General features: G+C 40.7%; 1 long non-coding RNA gene across 1 annotated transcript in view; it reads right to left on the bottom strand.

Annotated features, from left to right (window-relative positions):
- The window catches only part of LOC109323944, an 18,022-nt gene extending 10,240 nt beyond the window's left edge, over positions 1-7,782 (bottom strand). Inside the window, exons 1-2 of the long non-coding RNA XR_002104794.1 lie at positions 7,685-7,782; positions 2,671-2,673 (exon numbers count right to left, since the gene is read on the bottom strand). This is a non-coding gene — a long non-coding RNA (uncharacterized LOC109323944). The remainder of the gene's footprint in view (positions 1-2,670; positions 2,674-7,684) is intronic.
- Between the last annotated feature and the right edge of the window lie 1,572 nt (positions 7,783-9,354).

Here is a 9,354-nt window from a genome sequence, read left to right as displayed (position 1 = left end):
AAAAAAAAAAAAAAAAAAGCATCTAACAAGTTGTTGTCATGATCTTTTTAGTGGGGATAGCCACTGGTTAGCGGCCATCACATTTCTGTCCAAGGCTGGTCCTCACACCCTCAGGTCCCACCTCAGCAATTCAAATTCTAAGGTTATCACCACTCCTGATTCCTGCCTGCACTTGCATCTTATTAAAATCAATAGGTAAGTTTTATTAAATTTTTGTACTTCAGAAAAATCTGTATTTCTACAGGTATTCTTGTTATTGTAATCCACCCAAGTTACATCACACTTTGTTGTAGAAGAAGGAGGAAAGGGCAGTGATCTTACTCTACTTCTCTCTTTGCCTTCTGCATTGCCACTATGTTGTTTTTTTAAAACTCCTGCCTTTCCCCCTAAGTTCTGTGTACATTGTGTCACTGTGCTTCCAGCATTTTGTTTAGTGTTTTCTGTATCTGCCTTGATTGCTGTGTTAGAAGCAGCTTGATTTTCTGATAGATAAAAGCTGGCAGACTGTAAAGTTTTCTTTTCCTAGTAAGCCCAAAAGTAAAACAATAATGAGCTCATGAGTCAGAGATCAGATCTAGCAGACACTCTGGGTTAATGGCAGCAAACTGGCTGTGATCATGTTTTTTGGTTTTTTTTTTCATTTAGCATTTCTTCCTTGTGTTTCTGCTTTCATACCTGCTAATCATTATTTATTAAATATTACTGTTTTGCTAATTTTAGCATTTTTAAATTTATTGAACAGCAAATACAGTACTTGTGTTCATTAAATTTACTGTTTCCAATTAAATGCTGAAACTGATTTTCAGTTTTAGTCCCACTGGTTTTGCACCATGCTGCATGCAAATTTTCTTTTCTTTATGCAACAGAATTGCAGTACACAAAAGTGTTAACACAAATTATTGTTTGAAGACTACAGCTATCTGTAGAATAGCAAATTCAGGGATTACCTTGTCATTTGGGTAAATTGTTTGTTTGTTTTGTTTTTAAGATGAAGATCAGTGGCTAATACCATAATGTAACATACTCTGCCTGGAGAAGTAAATGACACATGAGTATTGATGGAATAAACCCTAGAATCTTCTGATGCAATTATATGAACTAAAAATAAATTTAGTTTGATACTTACAGATGTTAAATGATCAACAGAGGTTGTACTCTGTGGACTATACTGTGAGAATATTACTTTTCCTTGTTTGTCCTGTAAAAATTGTCTCTTTCATTCATGCTGGCTGCCACATTCCCAAATATTTTTTTCAACTTGTTTTTAGAGGGAAGGGGTAAGCTATATACCACATTCCAGATATATTAACTTTCATGACTGATTAATTTTTGGAAATTTACCATCTGACACTTTCTTTGTTTTAAAATAAATTTAAAGAGAAGGAAACTATGGACAAACCCACTATAGCCTAATTTAACGGAAATACAATTAAGGATGAAATCAACCGTTGAAGTCTTCCAAGTCAAGTTGTATACATTTTGGTCATTTAGGTTCAAGCAGTCTTGAATTCAGGAAGTACTGATTATATTGTACAAGGTGGGGATGGTGCCCAAAAGCCTGACTTCTCCAGAACCCCGGTGCACTTAGGAACCTAGGACTGAAAGGAACCTCTTTAGACATTGAGTCTAATGGCTAATATCAGATGCCACCATATAATGCCTCATAAACTCATCAAAGTCCATCTTTACAAGTAGTTAGGTTTTTTGTTCCCACTGTCCCCACTAGAAGGCTGTTCTAGGGCTTCATTATTCTGGTTGTGAGATGCTACCTTCATGTTTCCAGCCAAAATATATTTATGATACAAAACCAAATGGGCATAAAATGACCAAGATTGTCCTTCAGCAAGTTATGTTCTCTTTTTGATATATTTCTTTCCTTTAAATAATCATATTCTATTACAGAGTAACAAACCAAGCCCTCTTAGTATCCTCTTGTAAAACTGGCTCTTTAGTCCCCGAATCATTCTGATAGGTCTTTTCTGGATCAGTTCCAGTTTGAATGAATCTTCATTGAATGTGGTTGATTGGAACTGTTCATAGTATTTAATTTGGCTTTTCCTGGACTTTGTACAGTGGCATACTTCGACTAATGTGGCTTATGATCATGTCTCTTTTCTTCATGACCCATCAAATTGGTGGCTTATCTTGAGATCAGCTGTTACACCAGTCATTACCCACTGATGAGATCACAGATCATAGCAGAGATTCTTATTGTTAAACTGTGTGTGATATTGCCTTTTTATACTATTGAACTTCATCTTATTTCTATTACTTTAGATCTCAATGTTATCCAGTTATTTATACATCTTATCCCAATCCTCATCTGCATTGCTGCCTCCCAACTTAGTGTTACTAATATAGAGGATGAAATCTGGTTCTGGAGCTAAAACATCACAGGTGATACTCCTATTAGGTAATGCTGAGGTGAGTGGTAAAGCATCAGATGAGCTGGTTAATGAGTGAGAAACTATGGGTATTCCTGTACTGCCTGATTTTGGCACTGGGCAGTTCTGCATGTATGCCAGAAACGTCTACCTTCCCAGAAAAGCTGATTCTACTACAGGTTCAGGAGATAACAGACATGGTGTGCCTCAATATGACAATGTCTGGCTCCATGAATCGGTGTTATAGTCATATCCTATGAAGTACTGAAAAACACTTTACCAGAACAGACTATGTGGAGTTTGTAAATCTGCTGCGCAAGGCGAAAAGGCTCACTTGATTTATTTATTTATTTTCATGAGAGATCTACTTCCAATGTATTGAACACAGATGGAAAGACTGTGAGAAGCCTCTTGGACATTTGAAGAGCCACTCTTTTCTTTCTGTGGTACCCTACTCCCTTCTTTTTTCTGTCTTTGGTTTCTACCCTTCTTCCCTGCCACTCACCCACCCCCCACAAGATGCAACAAAAACAAAAAATGATTTTTTTCATTTGTTTCTTTTGTTTGCTTGTTTTTTGTAAAGGTAGCCACTGACTGAGATTTTAAACTCAAGGCCATGATGCCATCATTTTTAAGGTAAAGATCTTGATGCAATCACTAAAACTGTCTGATAGGGGTGTGCGAAACAGACCTATTCAATTCGGATTCAGCCTGAATTGGAGACAGTGATTCAATTTGTTGATTCAGATCACTGTCCCCAATTCAATTTGGCCAAATCAGAATCTGAAAAGTTGATGAGGCTATAGACACAGCTTTAAATGTTTTTTCTATATTACTTGAGGTACCAGGCACAGCTCATGATTTCTGCTTCATAGTTTCATAGTTGGTAGGGTTGGAAGGGACCTGAGCAGATCATCAAGTCTGACCCCCTGCCATGGCAGGAAAGAGTACTGGGGTCAAACGACCCCAGCAAGGTGTTCATCTAGCCTCCTCTTAAAGACCCCCAGGGTGGGGCCAGCACCACTTCTCTTGGAAGTTGATTCCAGATACTAGCTGCCATGACAGTGCAGTAGCACCTCCTGATGTCTAGCCTGAATCTACCCTCTGCCAGCTTGTGACTGTTATTTCTAGTCACTTCTGGTAGTGTTTGGGGGAACAGGGACTCCCCCAATGCCTGCTGGTCCCCTCTGACTAGTTTGTAACACGCCACTAGATTCCCCTCAGCCTTCTATTGTGGGGGCTGAACAGGTTCAGGTTCCTTAGCCTCTCCTTATAGGGCCTGCCCTGCTGCCCCCTGATCATGCGAGTGGCCCTCCTCTGGACCCTCTCCATGTTGTCCACATCCCTCTTGAAGTGCGGTGCCCAGAACTGGACGCAGTACTCCAACTGCGGCCTGACCAGTATCGCACTGAGGGGGAGGATCACCTCCTTGGACCTGCTTGAGATGCATCTGTGGATGCATGACAAGGTATGGTTGGCCTTCCTGACTACATCCCCACACTGCCTGCCCATATTCATCATGGCATCAATGATGACTCTAAGATCCTTTTCTGCCTCTGCACTGATGAGAAGGGAGTTCCACAGCCTGTAGGTATGCTGCAGGTTCTTCCTCCCCAGGTATAGCACCTTGCATTTGTCAATGTTGAAACCCATCCTGTTCTTATCCTTATCTTATCTGTCTAGGTCTGATTGCATCCTATTCCTCCTTTCTAGCATGCCCATGTCCCCCCACATCTTAGTGTCATCAGCAAATTTGTACAGGGTGCTTTTTACTCCTTCATCCAAGTCACTGATGGAGATGTTGAACTGTGCAGACCCAAGAAGCGAGCCCTGGGGGACCCCACTGCCCACATCCTTCCAGGTCGAAAATGACCCATCCACCACCACTCTCTTGGTGCGGCTCTCCAGTCGGTTAGCGACCCATTTGACTGTGTAGGTGTCGACACCACAGTCTCCCAGTTTTTTAATGAGAATGGGGTGAGAGACGGTGTCAAAGGCCTTCCTAAAGTTGAGAAAGACTACGGTTACTGCTACCCCTGAGTCTAAGGATTTTGTGATCTGGTTATAGAAGGCCACCACGTTGGTCTGACAGGACCTGCCTCTAATATACCCCAGCTGCGATGCTGGAGTTGATGGAGCATCCCACAGGAGGGTTGTGGGGGGTCAGGGGGTCCCCTGCTTGCTCAGTGGCAAATCCAGAAGTGGACTGAAGGTACTTCTGGGAGCACATTGGGGGCCCCCCCTTGCACTCCCACAGCTTGGCAATCAGCCATGGGGGGGCCCTGGGTGCCCCCCTGGACCCAGGAGGGACCAATTGCTGAGCTGGAGGGATGGGGGGGGGGCTGCATGCTCCCCGGTGGACTCAGAAGTGGACTCCATGTGCCCCAGTACTGCAGCATTCATGAGCCACCTCCTACTTAGAAGTATGTAGAAAAAACATTTAAAGCTGTGTCTATGTCTGAATCTATGAATATTTCTGAATCTCTCTGAATCGATTCGGAGAGATTAAAGGGTCCTCTGATTCAATTTGGATTCAGAGATCCAGCCACTCTATTGGTGCGAATTGAATTGGGGACCAAAGCTTTGCACAGCCCTACTGCCTGCTAAGTTTTTTGAAATTTGGATCTGTGAAGAGAGCCTGAAATCTGGCTGTTTCTGTGAGAATAGGTATAGGAAAGGAGAAATATGGACTGAACTTCTAGCAGGCACTTCTAAATGCTTTTTTTATTGTAGCTGAAATGTATGATAACAGTGCCCAGAAGTATCATTATAGTTAATTAAGGATCTGTTACATTTTCTAATGTGAGGCTTTTATTTTCCTGGGTTGATAACTGCAATAAAAACTTGCTCTAGGCAAAAACTTGGTACATAAGGTCACAGCTTGGAAGTAAGTTTGAAATTTAAGTAAAACAACAAACATTAGCATATTGTTTCTGCTCTTTCAGAATGATAGAAATAGGCAGTGAATGGTTTCAGGCTCTTTACTTATATGGAAATAATTGTAAAAAATAGTGGCCTTAATGATAATGAAATTTGCTTCCCATATCATTCTGGAAGGAGGAGTTCTTATTTCTTTGGGCATGTATGGTCTGGGTAGTGGTAAGCTTCCATTGTGCTGAGGAAGCTGTGCTTAGGTAAACCATGTAGGTGTCTAGCTTGGTGCTCAATTCTGTATAGACAGTGAACTTTAAAGTAGGACAAAGTGTATTTGATTGATTGTAATTGATTGACCACCCTTTCTCATTACAGACAGAATTTTATTACACTGAAAGCTTGGTAGCATAAAATTAAATTAATCCATTGCATATCATCAGTTAGTAAGATCAGCTCCCCAAAACTTTCTTGTGGATCTTTGGGAAATCCATAGCAGAGAAAGGGTATCCACTTCATTGAAATTAAATAAATTATATAAGGGGTGATTTGGGGCCTGTAAATGTGAAATGTCAGCATTTCTCACACCATTGTTTAAGTAAACAAGTATTTTTCTTATATCCCCAGCTTCCAGAATTATGTAATTGCTTGGGATTCTCAGCTTTCAATTAAAGAAAAAGGAGTTTCCAGATTTTGTGATTACAGCAAAAAAGCTCACAATGTCATGCAAGTACATACCAAAGTCTCAAAATCTCAGTCAGAAGGGCTTTTTTATTTTTATTTTTTAAACCTCATGATTATTTGGGTGCCTGATTGTTGACTTTCAGTACTTGAGGGCCATTAATTTTACATTAAAAAAAAAATCATGTAAGAACTACTTCACAGTCAGGGCGGCTAGGATCTGGAACCAACTTCCAAGGGAAGTGGTGCTGGCTCCTACCCTGGGAGTCTTAAGAGGAGGCTTGATGCCTACCTAGCTGGGATTATTTGAGCCCAGTTTTTTCTCCTGCCCAGGCTGGGGGTCAGACTTGAAGATCTACAAGGTCCCTTCCAACCTGACTTCTATGATTCTATGAATTGGCATAGTCAATATAGTATTGCTTCCGATGTGAACTATTTGCTGTTTGTTACTTAGATCCTGATCTGTGGAAATAATTTGGGTTGGATTAATAGTCAAGCTATTTGAGGAAAAAAACCATGGTATATGTATAAGTGAAAAACCACTTTGTGGTATTATAGATTTTTATTTTAGCTTGGAGCCTCAGTCATTTTAATTGTCACTGTTATGACTGTGACTAATTGAAAATGGAAAGATAATAAGAAAAAAAAATCTCCAGATCAGACATTTTCACCTTTTAGGAAAAGATTAAAAATTTTGTTCTGAGCTTGTAATAATCACTCATTTGATAGAACAACTTGACAGAATCTTTCTGTTAAATGTAAGTAAACATTGGGAAGTGGCATCTCTAAAATGTATGTTGAATGGTGTTTCAGAGAGAGAAGTCTTATTTCTGTTGATTTTTATGGCTCTCTAGAGACAAAAAATGTTCATAATGATATTTCAAAGACAGTCTGCTTGTCTTTTGGTTACTTGCTTGATAATGTAAGAATATAATATTATTTTTTATTATTTTCTTAGCAGTGGTTCTTAGCCGCCTTAGTCTTACAGATCTAATATAACATATCAGGAACAATAATTTGCAAAAAGGAAATTATGCTTGTAAAAACCAACAAAGATGTCCCAAAAAACAAACAGAAAAAAAAAGATGAGTTTCTACCTGGAATTGTTATTGGAATATTGCACTATGATGTCTGAGGTGACTGTGTTCTTGTACATAAGCTAAATTCTGGTTCAGTTAATTATTTAAGAAAATCTGTGCTTAACCAAATATGTGGGAAAGTTTGCATACAACTTCCAGTGGTCAAAACAGTCCTATAGAATGTACCCCCTGTGGTGTGAGCTATATGGAAGAGGGGGAGTACATACTTTTTTTCTGTATAATGCAAATAAAATATAAGATTAAGTGGCCTCTAAGTCTCTGATGAATTAAGGTTACAGGGGTGGGCAAATGAAAGTAGAATGGGATTCAATACTTACAAGTGCAGGGTGCTGCACTTGGGCAGTAGGAACCAGCAGCATACCTACTCTCTAGCAACGTATGGCTGTTATTCCTTGTTACTCTGGGAGGCACTCAGGGGGAACAAGGTCTCTGCCAAACCCCGCTGGTCCCCCCTAGTAAGTTTATAGACGGTCACCAGGTCCCCCCTCAGCCTTCTCTTGCGAAGGCTGAACAGGTTCAGGTCCCATAGCCTCTCCTCATAGGGTCTGCCCTGCTGACCCCTGATCATGCGAGTGGCCCTCCAAGAGTAGGCTGGGGAACTCCCTTCTCGAAAGCACGGTGGCAGAAAGAGATTTTGGAGTCATTGACTGAACATGGGCTGACATTGCGAGAACATGGTCAGTAGGGCTAACCGTACCTTGTCCTGCATCCACAGATGCATCTCAAGCAGGTCCAAGGAGGTGATCCTCCCCCTCTGTGACACTGGTCAGGCCGCAGCTGGAGTACTGCGTCCAGTTCTGGGTGTCACACTTGAGGAGGGATGTGGACAGCATTGAGAGGGTCCAAAGGAGGGCCACTCGCATGATCAGGGGGCAGCAGGGCAGACCCTATGAGGAGAGGCTACAGGACCTGAACCTGTTCAGCCTCCACAAGAGAAGGCTGAGGGGGGACCTGGTGGCCGTCTATAAACTTACTAGGGGGGACCAGCGGGGTTTGGCAGAGACCTTGTTCCCCCCGAGTGCCTCCCAGAGTAACAAGGAATAACAGCCATAAGTTGCTAGAGAGTAGGTTTAGACTAGACATCCGAAGACTAGGATGTCAGGGCGGCTAGGATCTGGAACCAACTTTCAAGGGAAGTGGTGCTGGCTCCTATCCTGGGGGTCTTTAAGAGGAGGCTCGACATTTACCTGGCTGGGGTCACTTGAGCCCAGTTTTCTCTCTTACCCATGGCAGGGGGTCAGGCTAGAATATCTACAAGGTTCCTTCCAACCCTACATCTATGAATCTATAAGATAAAGTTTGTCTGTAGAGAATCTACTTATAAAGCTAGAATTGCAGAGGTTTTACAAAGTCTCAAAGTTACAAAGGTTTAACTTTTTATTGTACAACTGGATGAGAACAGTAGACTATTTTGCTTATAAATTATTCCATAGACATTCTAAAAAGGAAAAACTTTTAAGATTGGTTAGCTGGATTCACTTTTTAGTATTGTAGTTTTAGCTTTGAGTGTTTACCAATTGCTTAGAAAGACCCAAGCAGTGTCACAAAGAGAGAAGTGTAAGGGAGAAACTCTAGAGCAATAATATTTTAGCTTGATCCCAATTTAAAAACGGCTTGTGCTTAAGATCAGAGAGACTATCATTTTCTTAATGTACAAGACTGTTTCTTAAGCTTATGTCATTTTTGCTGTACTTGCCATTTGGTAGATTGTTTTTCTAATATAAATGATACTGGAAATCCTCAGAGGAATCCATGAGGAATCTGGGCACCTCAGTGTAGGTTGTTGCTTATAGTTTTAGGGTTTGTGTTGTATATGTTAACTTGCATGTTAAGGCCATCTAATAACACAGCAGGTGCTATTTTGTTGTGTTTTTTTTAAACCCATGTCCCTAGGCAGCAAATTAAAAATAAATACCAGCAATAAGAGATTTAATTATAAATCTGTAGAGTAAAAATAAAATGGATGAACTTTCTCTGTTATTAGGACTAATATGTGTTGAATCACTAAGGGGGGCTGTTCCTGTGGAAGTATGAATTTATAACAAAAGCATTTATTTAAAGTATTATGGCTTTGGGCCATGTTAGACCATCTGCTTTTAAGCATGGAAGGTACAAGACACTGCTGAAAAACCTGTCTTAAATTTTGTTAGAGCAGGGAGGCTCCTCCTTACTTTCAAATTTTAGTACATTTGAGGCTCAAATTTGTGGTTTGGGGCATGGGGATGGCTGATCAGAAAGTGATTCTTTACAGTATCCATCTTCAAATTCATGACATGTTTTCTTCATCAATAGTGTTGGAGTTAATGGGAGATGCTGGT

Source organism: Crocodylus porosus, unplaced genomic scaffold (assembly GCF_001723895.1).
Source record: "Crocodylus porosus isolate Cpor-Errol unplaced genomic scaffold, CroPor_comp1, whole genome shotgun sequence".
In the NCBI taxonomy this organism is placed as follows: domain Eukaryota; kingdom Metazoa; phylum Chordata; order Crocodylia; family Crocodylidae; genus Crocodylus; species Crocodylus porosus.
The sequence above is the reverse complement of the archived record's forward strand: the minus strand, read 5'-3'. Positions and strand labels throughout refer to the sequence as shown.